A 12,875-nucleotide genomic window follows, 5' to 3' on the forward strand; every position below is an offset into this window, starting at 1 on the left:
TCCAAATACACCACATCCACTGGTTCCCCCTTATCCACCCTGCTCGTTACATTCTCAAAGAACTCCAGCAAATTTGTCAAACATGATTTCCCTTTCATAAAACCATGCTGACTCTGCTTGATTGAATTATGCTTTTCCAAATGTCCCGCTACTGCTTCCTTAATAATGGACTCCAGCATTTTCCCAACGACAGATGTTAAGTTAACTGGTCTATAGTTTCCTGCTTTTAGTCTGCCTCCTTTTTTAATAGGGGCGTTATATTTGCGGTTTTCCAATCTGCTGGGACCGCCCCAGAATCCATTGCATGTGTCGCTACAAGGATACGCTGTTTGAAAACACTAAGGACACAGAGGACATTTTAATCAAATATTTCTTTCATGGATTGGCGGTAATTGTGATGGTTTAACTTAACAATACACAAGAGTTTATGAAATACTTGCTTCAGAATGTCAGTGTATTGCAATTCTTTGGCAGTGCTAAATGTTAAATACCCAATTACAGAGATCAAAGACTTTCACCTTTTATTGAATAACACTATTGGTCAAATACTTAAAATAACCTCCTATTATAATTAAAGCAACAGTACAGTTTAACCTGGATATTCACCAACACATCTACTTGAGTTACATTAAACATCACATTACACAGGAAATAACTCCTAATAACATTATTTCTGAATGGTTTCTTGCAGAAAGTCTTTCTTCATAGTTTTAAATGTTGTTTAGATAAACTGTATCAATCGAAATTCTCTGATAGTTTATTGTATCTCCCTCCTGTCATACGGACTACCATGTAAAAGGTGCTTTGATTGACAATCATATATTTCAAGAAGATTTCGCAATTTTCCAGTTCCCAATTACGATAAAACAAGTGTAGGTCTGCTGGGTCATCTGCAGCTGATAGATGCATATATAAATATAATTTATATGAATTAGATTTATACAACAAAAAACATATTTTTTAAAAGGTACCTCGATCATGATGAAACATTTTTTTTAAATACACCACCAAATAAATTGCAGGCAATGTGAAACAGTAATAATATACTGCCACTTAAGTAACATATGTTACATACCGATTCCAGTGAGTTTCTGAATTAACTCCTTCTTAAACTGCAGGATGCTGGTGTAATTAATTCTTCTGCTGAGCTTGCAATGTTATTTTTTGCCTTTCGAGTCCCTTCTTATATATTTGGAAGACTTTGTTTCAATCCATCTTAAAATCCAAGAAGTCTGCTGCCTGATGAATCTCTTACTCTGAAAATCATCATCATCATCATCATAGGCAGTCCCTCGAAATGAGGATGACTTGCTTCCACGCCGAAAAGGGATGAGTTCACAGGTGTTTCAATGAAGGACCTAATATTCCGGATCCCAAACTACATTTTGAAGGGTGGAAGATGCCTGTGTGTGGATTTTTTTAACTTGTGGTGGCTGTTGCACATCAGCCACCACACGGACTTGACAGAGCTAGGTCTTGATCCAGTATTAACCAAGGATTAACCAAGACGACTGGAAACCAGCTCTGCTGCACGGACCTAGTGCACACACATATCATAGTATGGGCTGACCTGTGCTATCCCTGGGCCCTCAGCTCTTCTGGGTCCTGAACTCATGTCTCTCCTGGGCCCCAATCACGCCACTCTGCAATCTCTCGCCGCTACTTCGCCCCGACCTCGCTGCTCCTGCAGTATCTGCCCGCACTGCAGTCAGCCGTCACCCTCCTGCAGCAGCACGCACTGCTGCCTGCAGTAGTATACCGCCGCACGCTGCTCCTTCTAATGGCCCCGGCCTGCTGATAATCTTGTAGGCCGGGATCGTGCTGATTTCCGGGCCGGCCTGCTGCACGCTCTGAATGATCACAGTGTTTATACCTAAGTTTCAGTTTTATTAAGTCTAAAAACTCCCTAATGTTAAAAGAAACAGTTTCTTAAAGAGACAACATAGATTTTTGCAATAACGTTATTGTTTGAAAAGCAGCCTCAAGTGTCTTTAAGTGCTTATTTTAAGAAAGCCCCCACCCATACCCTAATGTATAGGACTGTATAATATGTATAAGCCTCACTACATTTGCCTGGAAGCATTGTAAAGTGTGTACTATGTCACTGGCAAAGTTTCTCTTTTTTTTTTTAAATTCGTAGCCAATCGTTCCAATTCTTTGTCAAATCACAAACGCCAGAGGTCACCTTGCACACGCCAAGGATCACTCTGCGCCAATGCTCTTAGCCAAAAGGCCTAGAGCCACTGCACCGTTCCTGGAAGTACTGCAATACCAGGTTCGTGCCATGGAGGTGGATGGGTCAGGTCCCCCACACACCTCCGTGGAGGTGGATGGGTCAAGCCACCCCACCCACCTCCTGTTTCCAAAAAAGCAAGCATATACCTTCCTGATCCAGGGAGAACCACCCGGAGGTCATGGTGGCTACTCCCCTGTCAGGTCAGTTATGCATGATCTTAGCCAAAAGGCCGAGAAGCAAAGTTTCTCTTGCAACGAGATAATGTATAGCGCCCTCTAGCTAGGAGGTATAAGGAGCTGTATTGAGAGAGAGGTTCGGTGAAGGAACGCCATCTTAAACTCCACATGGCTGTCTGAGATCTCCCAAATAAATAGAGTTAAGTTGAACTAAGAGTATTCAAGAGACTATAAAATACATGGTGTCAGAAGCGGAGACTTCCGATCTTTCATCGAATGCATCTATGACCAAAATATTGGAACTGTAAGAATTTTTCGAGCCAATCGAAATCGACGTTAAGCAGTGCAGTGCAGAGTGTGCTTCCTACACATCGCACATGGATCCATGAAGGGCAATAAATAGTCATAAGCTTGTAAAATAATCTAGAGGCATTAGTAAAGTAAACTTAAAGTGACAAGTTTTTGTAGAGCCTCAATTGAAAAAGTATTTCTACAAATATATGGCCACGATATTTTACTATTAGACTTGTTCTAGTCATCTGGGTATTTGAACTGTATACATGTATGTGACAAACTCAAAGTCCTAAACTCTAGCGAGCTATCATGACCGCCACGGTGCCAACTCATGCGCACATTCCTCTCCCACCTCCATTGCAGATGACTGGCGGTTTGAAAGCCAACTGAAAAATTCAAACAACTGTGGGGTAGCTATGCAATTATCATGCAATGTTATTGTGCAAAAACCAGATAGAGTTAGGGATGCAATGTATATCACTGCCATTGGCAGTGATGTCCTAGATATGCACAATAATCTTCCCTACAAATCAAAGGAAGGCAAACAGGAAATTGAGATTATTTTGAAGCTCTGTGAAGAGCACTGGAAAGGTATAACCAACATCATCTGTGAACGATACCAGTTGAACAACTGTGTAAAAGGGGATGAACGGTTTGACAGATATCTCATGAAAGTGAGAGAGCTAGCATCGTCATGTGATTTCGGCAATTTGAGGGATGATTTAATCAGAGACCACATAGTCTGGGGAATATCTGATAACATTCTGCATAAGAGGCTGTTGCAAGAATCAAGTCTAACACTCGCTAAATGTGGCCTCTGTAAATCCATGAAGCTCACTAAAACAGACTCTGACGATGTCAAAGCTGTCAGACAGAAACCCTGACCCAAAAAGAAAGAATTCACAGACAAAGAGTTCATGAACAATTGCAGATATTGTGGCAAAACACATGAGCTGTCAAAAACTAAATGCCCAGCATAGCGGAAGACCTGCACAAGTTGTGGCAAACTCAAAAGTACAGGCAGAGTGGATCGAGGCAAAAGTCTACACATAACCCTAAATCTAAGGGCAAGCCAAAAGTTCATGCACTATATGAAGAGAGTTATGATTCTGATTTTGAAGTCATGACTGTAAAGATGCTTGCTAAAGTTGATCACACAATCAAGGACAAAGCTGACAGAAAGTATCCAAACAAGATTCTGGCTGCCTCTCCATTAAAAGTCAAATGGTAAAAATGCAAATAGATTGTGGGGCCACATGCAATGTGCTACCTCTTAGATACTTACCTAAAGGCTTAAAGATAAAAGAATCTAAGACATTACTGTCACTATATGACAACCATACAACCATTCCAATGGTAGGGACTTGTAATGCGCCACTGGAAAATACAAAGAACAAGCAAAAATACGTTGTGCCCTTTGTGATCATTGAGGGCCAAAATGCACCACTGATTGGCTCAAAACTGATAAAAGTGCAGCATCAGAATATTGCAGTGGTAAGTTAACCACGCGAATCGCACACGATGAACAAGGCAAATGTTTCGCTAGTGTCAAAAACTGATGTCAACATCCGGATGTGTTTAAGGTACTTGGACCTTAACCAATAAGGGAATTAAGAGTTATTTTAACCAATAAGGGAATTAAGGGTTACGGGGAGCGGGCGGGTAAGTGGAGCTGAGTCCACGGCCAGATCAGCCATGATCTTGTTGAATGGCGGAGCAGGCTCGAGGGGCTAGATGGCCTACTCCTGTTCCTAATTCTTATGTTCTTATGTTCTTATGTTCTGTTCACCTTGAACTTAATGAATCAGCGACACCAGCTTTAATGCCACCCAGATGGATGCCAATAGCAATCAAACAAATGCTAAAAGTGAAACTCAATCGTTTGGAAAAATGACAAATCATCACGAAAGTGGTTGAACTGAGGGACTGGGTATCCTGTCTAGTGACTGTACAAAACTCAAATGGAAAAATACGAGTATGTATCGCCCCTCAACATCTGAACAATGCACTGAAACGTAGACACTATCCACTTCCTGTGATCGATGACATCTTGCCACAGATGTCAAATGCAAAGGTCTTCACTAAAGCAGACTGCAAGGAGGGTTTCTTGTAATGTGAACTAGATACAGTGTCCTCCTACTTACCGACCTTCCAGACTCCATGGGGACGATATCAATATAATCAATATAATTTGGCATTAGTCCTGCCTGGGAAATCTTCCAGTAGAAGCTAGACCAGAACCCCGAGGGACTAGATGGAGTCTACAAAATTGCAGATGATATCTTGATCACTGGACGCGGTGAGGCCAATCACGATTATGACGCAAACTTACTTATGCAGAGATGCAGAGAGCGAAACATCAAACTGAACTTCGATAAGTTCGAATACAAGAGCTCCCAAGTGAAATACATGGGACACATACTGTCTAGTGATGGACTCAAAGCTGACCCAAGCAAAAGCGGCCGCAATCAACGAAATGCAGAAACTGTAGGATGTTGCAGGTGTACAATGATTTGTTGGTATGACAAAGTACCTTGCAAAATTCTTGCCAGATTTTTCAGATAGCCTCTGCGACAGCTTACTCATAAAGACATGGTCTGGAAATGGACTGAAGAACAAGACAAAGCATTTGAAGCTATCAAACAATGCATAACAGATTCTTCGGTACTCAGGTACTTTAACCACAAACTTGCAACCGAAGATCAAGGAGATGCTTCAAGCAAGGGTCTTCTGCAACAGGGACAACCAATTGCATACACAAGCTGAGTGCTCACTCCAGCAGAAACAGATACTCTCAAATCGAAAAGGAGCTGCTTGCTCAAGTCTTCAAAATGGAACGGAACCATCAATATGTATACGGTCGCAAGATCACACTATGGACTGACCATAAGCCTTTGGTTGCTATACAACGCAAGCCTTTATCTGCAACACCCAAGGGACTACAACGTCTGCTTATTCGGCTCATACAATATGACGTTGAAATAAAGTATCAACCAGGAAAAGAAATGTACATAACAGGAACACTCTCTTGTGTATACCTCGAAAACGTGGAGAGATCACCAACAGAAATTGCAGTGGAATGGTGGACTTCCTCTCTCCAAACAAGGACTGACTACCATACAACACGCAACTGCAAGCGACTCTACACTACAACTGATCATACAACAAATCACAACGGGATGGCCAGAAACAACACATGAATGCCTGCCTGAAACGCATACATACTTCAAAGTTTGTGACGAACTCACAACACAGGATGTCATAGTTTTCAAAGGCTATCGCTGTGTCATACCAAAATCCTTGAGATCAGACATTCATCAGCGACTTCATGCTGCTCACACTGGTGTTAAGAACACTTTTCGACATGCCGGTGAATCCATTTACTGGCCATGACTGAACAGTGACATAAAAGACTATGCTTCAATCGAGCCAACCAAAAGAACCATTGATAAGTCACAACCTCCCTCAGAGACCGTGGGAAAAAATTGGTTGTGACTTATTCACACTCGATGGCCAAGACTCCTTATGCACAGTGGACTACTACTCAGACTATTTCGAGATAGACAATCTGCATGGAAAGAAAAATGCCACTGTCATCATCAAAGACCTCAAAAAACATTTCTTTAACACTTGTCTAATTTTGTATTCCAGACAAGATTCAATCCGACAATGGACCTCACTTCAACTTACAACAGTTCACAAACTTTGTCACAGAATATGGATTTGATCACACAACAAGCTCACCAGGATATCCACAAAGCAACGGAAAGGTTGATAACGTGGTTAAGTTAGCAAAGCAGTTCGTCAAGAAGACAAAGATCGACTGTGGTTACATCTACATGAATTTTTTCATCTGGCGAAACATACCAACTGAAGGCCTTGATAGTTCGCCAACACAACGTTTACTCGGTCGCCGCACAGAGACAAACATCCCAATCGCAAATGAACTACTCACATCAAGAATCATACACAACGTCATCGTCAACAAAGAAAGGAACCATGCCAAACAAGCACACTACTACAACAGAGATGCTATAGCATTTCTTACACTGCAGGAAGGAAAAACAGTTGGACTCAAACAAATGCAAGAAAGCAAAGAGTGGCAAAAAGCTTAGTTTCAGAAACAAGTCGGCATTCGATCATATCAGGTCATTACAGAAGATGGCCTTGAACATCGCAGAAATAGGAAACATCTGAGAAAGAGCGCTGAGACATTCATCAAAACTCCAGAGATCTCAGTGACACCCACAGACGATCCGCTGCCAACACAGCCAACTAACACACGAAACAGCACTTCAATGACAACACGTGAAAACAGGAATATGTTGCCTGATATTTCCCATCAGAGCACTGATAAAGGGACTAAAGCGATCAGTGCACAGAACACCACTGAAACAACTAGTTTGAGGCAAAGCAACAGAATCCGCACAACACCAAAATACCTGGAACACGATGTACAGAAATAAGAAATCATGGACACTGGACACTTGGATACAGAATTAGTAAGTCAAGAGTTTTGTTGTTTGTTAAACTTGTTGTTTAATACATATATTCATCAGAAGTTAACTACCTGTTTATATTGAAGCTAACATTAATTGATTTTTGTTTCTTATGAAAGGAAAGGTGTAATGAGATAATGTATAGTGCCCTCTAGCTAGGAGATATTGATATAATGTATAACGCCCTCTAGCTCGGAGATATAGGGAGTTGCATTGGGAGAGAAGGTTGGTGAGGGGATGCCATCTTAAGCTCCATATGGCTATCTGACATCTCCCAACTAAATAGAGTTAAGTTGAACTAAGAGTGTTCAAGAGATTATAAAATACACCTCCCATCTCTAGTTTCTCCTCTGTGAATCGGTCCCCACCCTCGGTTTCCCCACTCTCGGGGCCCAAGTTTCGAGCTGCGCCTAGAACGGCGCAGTCCTGACCTGGTCGCCTGTTTTTCGCGCCACAAAGTGCACCGAAAAAAAACCTCCAGCTTCTCCACCTCCCTGCAGGTCCTCTGGCCCTCGGCGCAGCGCAGCACGAGATGTAGGGGGCGGAGCTAGGTCCCTGCGCTGAAAACAGTGCCGGGACCTCTGCACATGCGCGCTACAGTGGGCACTACAGTGCAGTAGCTCCAGGCGCCCGAAACTGTGTGGGAGGGGCCCGAAGCACGCAGCCCCTAGCCCTGGCTGAATGGCCTCACTGGGGCTGCGTGAATAAGGCTCCTCCCACGGCCAGCTCCTGCTTACTCCCGATCCGACTTGACTCCTGCTTCCCGCCTCTGGACCCGACTCCCGCTTCCCCACCCCCCCATCGGACCTGACACCGACCCGACTCCCGCTTCCCCCCCCCATCGGACCTGACACCAACCCGACTCCCGCTCCCTCCCCTCCATCCCCCCACCCCGCCTCCGGACCCGACCCGACCCGACTCCCGCTTCCCCCCCCCCGCCCCCGGACCGGACCCGACTCCCGCTTCCCCCCGCCCCCCACCCCCCCCGCCTCCGGACCCGACCCGACTCCCGCTTCCCCCCCCCGCCCCCGGACCGGACCCGACTCCCACTCCACTCCCCCCGCCTCCGGACCTGACCCGACCCGCTTCCCCCCGCCGCCTCCGGACCCGACCCAACTCACGCTTCCGCCCCCCCCCCCCCCGCCTCCGGACCCGACCCGACCTGACTCCCGCTTCCCCGCTTCCCCCCCCCCGCTTCCCCGCATCCCCCCCCCCCCCCCCGCCTCCGGACCCGACCCGACCCGACTCCCGCTTCCCCCCACCCCCCCGCCCCTGGACCGGACCCGACTCCCGCTTCCCCCCACCCCCCCGCCCCTGGACCGGACCCGACTCCCACTCCCTCCGCCCCCCCCTGCCCCACGCCTCCGGACCCGACCCGACTCCCGCTTGATTTATTGATGTATTTATCATTTATTATTGATGATGGCTCTTTATTTGTAAAACTGAAGTGTTTAATGTTTGTAAACTTCCCTTTAAACCTCCCCCCACCCCATTCCCTACGCCTGATTTGTAACCTACGCCTGATTTTCTAAAGTGTAGACAAGGTTTTTTCGAGCGTACAAAAACCTTCACTTACTCCATTCTAAGTTAGTTTGGAGTAAGTTTTCACTGACGAAACTTTGAAAACAGGCGTAAGTGGCCGGACACGCCCCCTTTTGAAAATAAAATTCTGTTCCAAAGTGAAACTGTTCTAACTGACTAGAACTGGAGCAAACTAAATGATGAGAATTCCGATTTCTAAGATACTCCGTTCTACACCAGTTGCTACTAAAAATCAGGAGCAAATCATGTGGAAACTTGGGGCCTCAGTTTCTCCCCCCTCAGTTTCCCCTCCTCCCCTGCTCATTGGTGGCCTCCCCGTTCTTGGGACTTGTCACACAACAGTTGCTGGCACAAAGCCACTACAAAAATACTCAACTACAGGGGACCCAACCTTTGTAAGGTAAATGCAATAACATGGGTACAAGTCATGTGATCAGATGTCATGTGATCAGGCATATACAATTAATACTTACACTAACCATTTGTACTCATTGTGGTTCTTTACCTCGATTTTCTCCCCTTGCCACTTCTCTACTGAAGGTGGCCTTCAAGTGCCTTGTGCAACTTTCCTGTTTTTTCTGGCTCTGGACAGTGAGGGCTGGTAACCCAATCTTTGTGTGTTGCTGTCAGTGCCAGCACTGTTGAGGTATGCCTGTGAAGGAATGATAAGACCTCACTGATAATGTGAAGTCAACTGATTTGAATATTTTTGGCACTCTGGACACATTGAGGGGAATTTTCACATGAAAAAATAGGCAGGTTGGACGTCAAGGGGTGGGGGCGGGAGGGGGGGGTGGCGGAGTAAAAATGGAAAAAATCTGAAATCTCACCCCAACCTGCCTCCAACCCGCCTACTTTCACCTTTTATGGTGGGGGTGAGCAGCCAACCCGTTGTGTGGAGGCAGGTAGTCATTTTAAATAGGATGCAACTATTTGTACTAACTGAATGTCAGCCTTTCTCTGATTGGCTCTCCATTATCACATGACCTATTGCTGATTGGTCCCCTTGGAGGATAAGCCACACCCTGAAGTTTCTCTGGAATGTGTAAAGGGAACCACCAAGCCTAACTTTTCACATTGTAACATGATCCATTTTGACTTCAGAAGTCAGAAAGGACACATCTCGAACACAGAGAAGACATATCCCCCAGCCAAAGTCCCTTACCCCAGTGCAAGTGTATCCCAACCCCAGCCAAAGTCCCATACCGCAGTGCACATGCATCACCTTACCCCAACCCCCCACCCCCCCGCCATAGATGGAGCATTGTGTGCGGAAACATAGAAACATAGAAAATAGGTGCAGGAGTAGGCCATTCAGCCCTTCTAGCCTGCACCGCCATTCAATGAGTTCATGGCTGAACATGCAACTTCAGTACCCCATTCCTGCTTTCTCGCCATACCCCTTGATCCCCCGAGTAGTAAGGACTTCATCTAACTCCTTTTTGAATATATTTAGTGAATTGGCCTCAACTACTTTCTGTGATAGAGAATTCCACAGGTTCACCACTCTCTGGGTGAAGAAGTTTCTACTCATCTCAGTCCTAAATGGCTTACCCCTTATCCTTAGACTGTGACCCTTGGTTCTGGACTTCCCCAACATTGGGAACATTCTTCCTGCATCTAACCTGTCTAAACCCGTCAGAATTTTAAACGTTTCTATGAGGTCCCCTCTCATTCTTCTGAACTCCAGTGAATACAAGCCCAGTTGATCCAGTCTTTCTTGATAGGTCAGTCCCACCATCCCGGGAATCAGTCTGGTGAATCTTCGCTGCACTCCCTCAATAGCAAGAATGTCCTTCCTCAGGTTAGGAGACCAAAACTGTACACAATACTCCAGGTGTGGCCTCACCAAGGCCCTGTACAACTGTAGCAACACCTCCCTGCCCCTGTACTCAAATCCCCTCGCTATGAAGGACAACATGCCATTTGCTTTCTTAACTGCCTGCTGTACCTGCCTGCCAACTTCAATGACTGATGTACCATGACACCCAGGTCTCGTTGCACCTCCCCTTTTCCTAATCTGTCACCTTTCAGATAATAGTCTGTCTCTCTGTTTTTACCACCAAAGTGGATAACCTCACATTTATCCACATTATACTTCATCTGCCATGCATTTGCCCACTCACCTAACCTATCCAAGTCACTCTGCAGCCTCATAGCATCCTCCTCGCAGCTCACACAGCCACCCAACTTAGTGTCATCCGCAAATTTGGAGATACTACATTTAATCCCCTCGTCTAAATCATTAATGTACAGTGTAAACAGCTGGGGCCCCAGCACAGAACCTTGCGGTACCCCACTAGTCACTGCCTGCCATTCTGAAAAGTGCCCATTTACTCCTACTCTTTGCTTCCTGTCTGACAACCAGTTCTCAATCCACGTCAGCACACTACCCCCAATCCCATGTGCTTTAACTTTGCACATTAATCTCTTGTGTGGGACCTTGTTGAAAGCCTTCTGAAAGTCCAAATATACCACATCAACTGGTTCTCCCTTGTCCACTTTACTGGAAACATCCTCAAAAAATTCCAGAAGATTTATCAAGCATGATTTCCATTTCACAAATCCATGCTGAATTGGACCTATCATGTCACCATTTTCCAAATGAACTGCTATGATATCCTTAATAATTGATTCCATCATTTTACCCACTACTGAGGTCAGGCTGACCGGTCTATAATTCCATGTTTTCTCTCTCCCTCCTTTTTTAAAAAGTGGGGTTACATTGGCTACCCACCACTCGATAGGAACTGATCCAGAATCAATGGAATGTTGGAAAATGACTGTCAATGCATTCGCTATTTCCAAGGCCATCTCCTTAAGTACTCTGGGATGCAGTCCATCAGGCCCTGGGGATTTATCGGCCTTCAATCCCATCAATTTCCCCAACACAATTTCCCGACTAATAAAGATTTCCCTCAGTTCCTCCTCCTTACTAGACCCTCTGACCCCTTTTATATCCGGAAGGTTGTTGGTGTCCTCCTTAGTGAATACCGAACCAAAGTACTTGTTCAATTGGTCTGCCATTTCTTTGTTCCCCGTTATGACTTCCCCTGATTCTGACTGCAGGGGACCTACATTTGTCTTTACTAACCTTTTTCTCTTTACATACCTATAGAAACTTTTGCAATCCGCCTTAATGTTCCCTGCAAGCTTCTTCTCATACTCCATTTTCCCTGCCCTAATCAAACCCTTTGTCCTCCTCTGCTGAGTTCTAAATTTCTCCCAGTCCCCGGGTTCGCTGCTATTTCTGGCCAATTTGTATGCCACTTCCTTGGCTTTAATACTATCCCTGATTTCCCTTGATAGCCACGGTTGAGCCACCTTCCCTTTTTTATTTTTACGCCAGACAGGAATGTACAATTGTTGTAGTTCATCCATGCGGTCTCTAAATGTCTGCCATTGCCCATCCACAGTCAACCCCTTAAGTATCATTCGCCAATCTATCCTAGCCAATTCACGCCTCATACCTTCAAAGTTACCCTTCTTTAAGTTCTGGACCATGGTCTCTGAATTAACTGTTTCATTCTCCATCCTAATGCAGAATTCCACTATATTATGGTCACTCTTCCCCAAGGGGCCTCGCACAATGAGATTGCTAATTAATCCTCTCTCATTACACAACACCCAGTCTAAGATGTTAACAGGTTTATTGGGTATGAAGTGAATAGTGACAGTGTCATGACTTCTAGATTTCATCCACTCCCACGATGTCTCTTGTAACATACGCATCGAGCTTTCCAAGAAATCGGGTGTGGGTATAAAGGGGGTTGGAAGAACGTGATCCATCTTCCCTGAGTTCCAGCTCCCCCCCCACACAACCACGTCTCTCTCTCCCCCTCCTGTGTCTTTCTCCCCCCATGTCTCTCTCTCCCCCCCACCCGCCCTCCCTGCAAGGCTCTCTCACTCTCTCCCCCCCCCCCCCCAAGGCACTCTCTCTCCCCCCCGGCACCCTCTCCCCCCCCTGCAAGGCTCTCTCTCTTCCCCACATAGCGTGTTGGGAAACGCTGACTTCCGGAAAGATGGTTATGCCTCGGACATTAACCTCAGGAACTCTTGCAGCGATGTCCTGGGGCTGAGATGATTGACCTACAACAACCACAACCATCTTCCTTTGTGCTCGGCATG

General features: G+C 45.4%; 1 pseudogene; it reads right to left on the reverse strand.

Moving 5' to 3' along the window:
• Positions 1-2,238: 2,238 nt before the first annotated feature.
• On the reverse strand, positions 2,239-2,477 carry LOC139266423 (U2 spliceosomal RNA; annotated as a pseudogene).
• Positions 2,478-12,875: the final 10,398 nt, after the last annotated feature.

The sequence above is a fragment of the Pristiophorus japonicus genome, chromosome 6 (genome assembly GCF_044704955.1).
Source record: "Pristiophorus japonicus isolate sPriJap1 chromosome 6, sPriJap1.hap1, whole genome shotgun sequence".
NCBI lineage: Eukaryota > Metazoa > Chordata > Chondrichthyes > Pristiophoridae > Pristiophorus > Pristiophorus japonicus.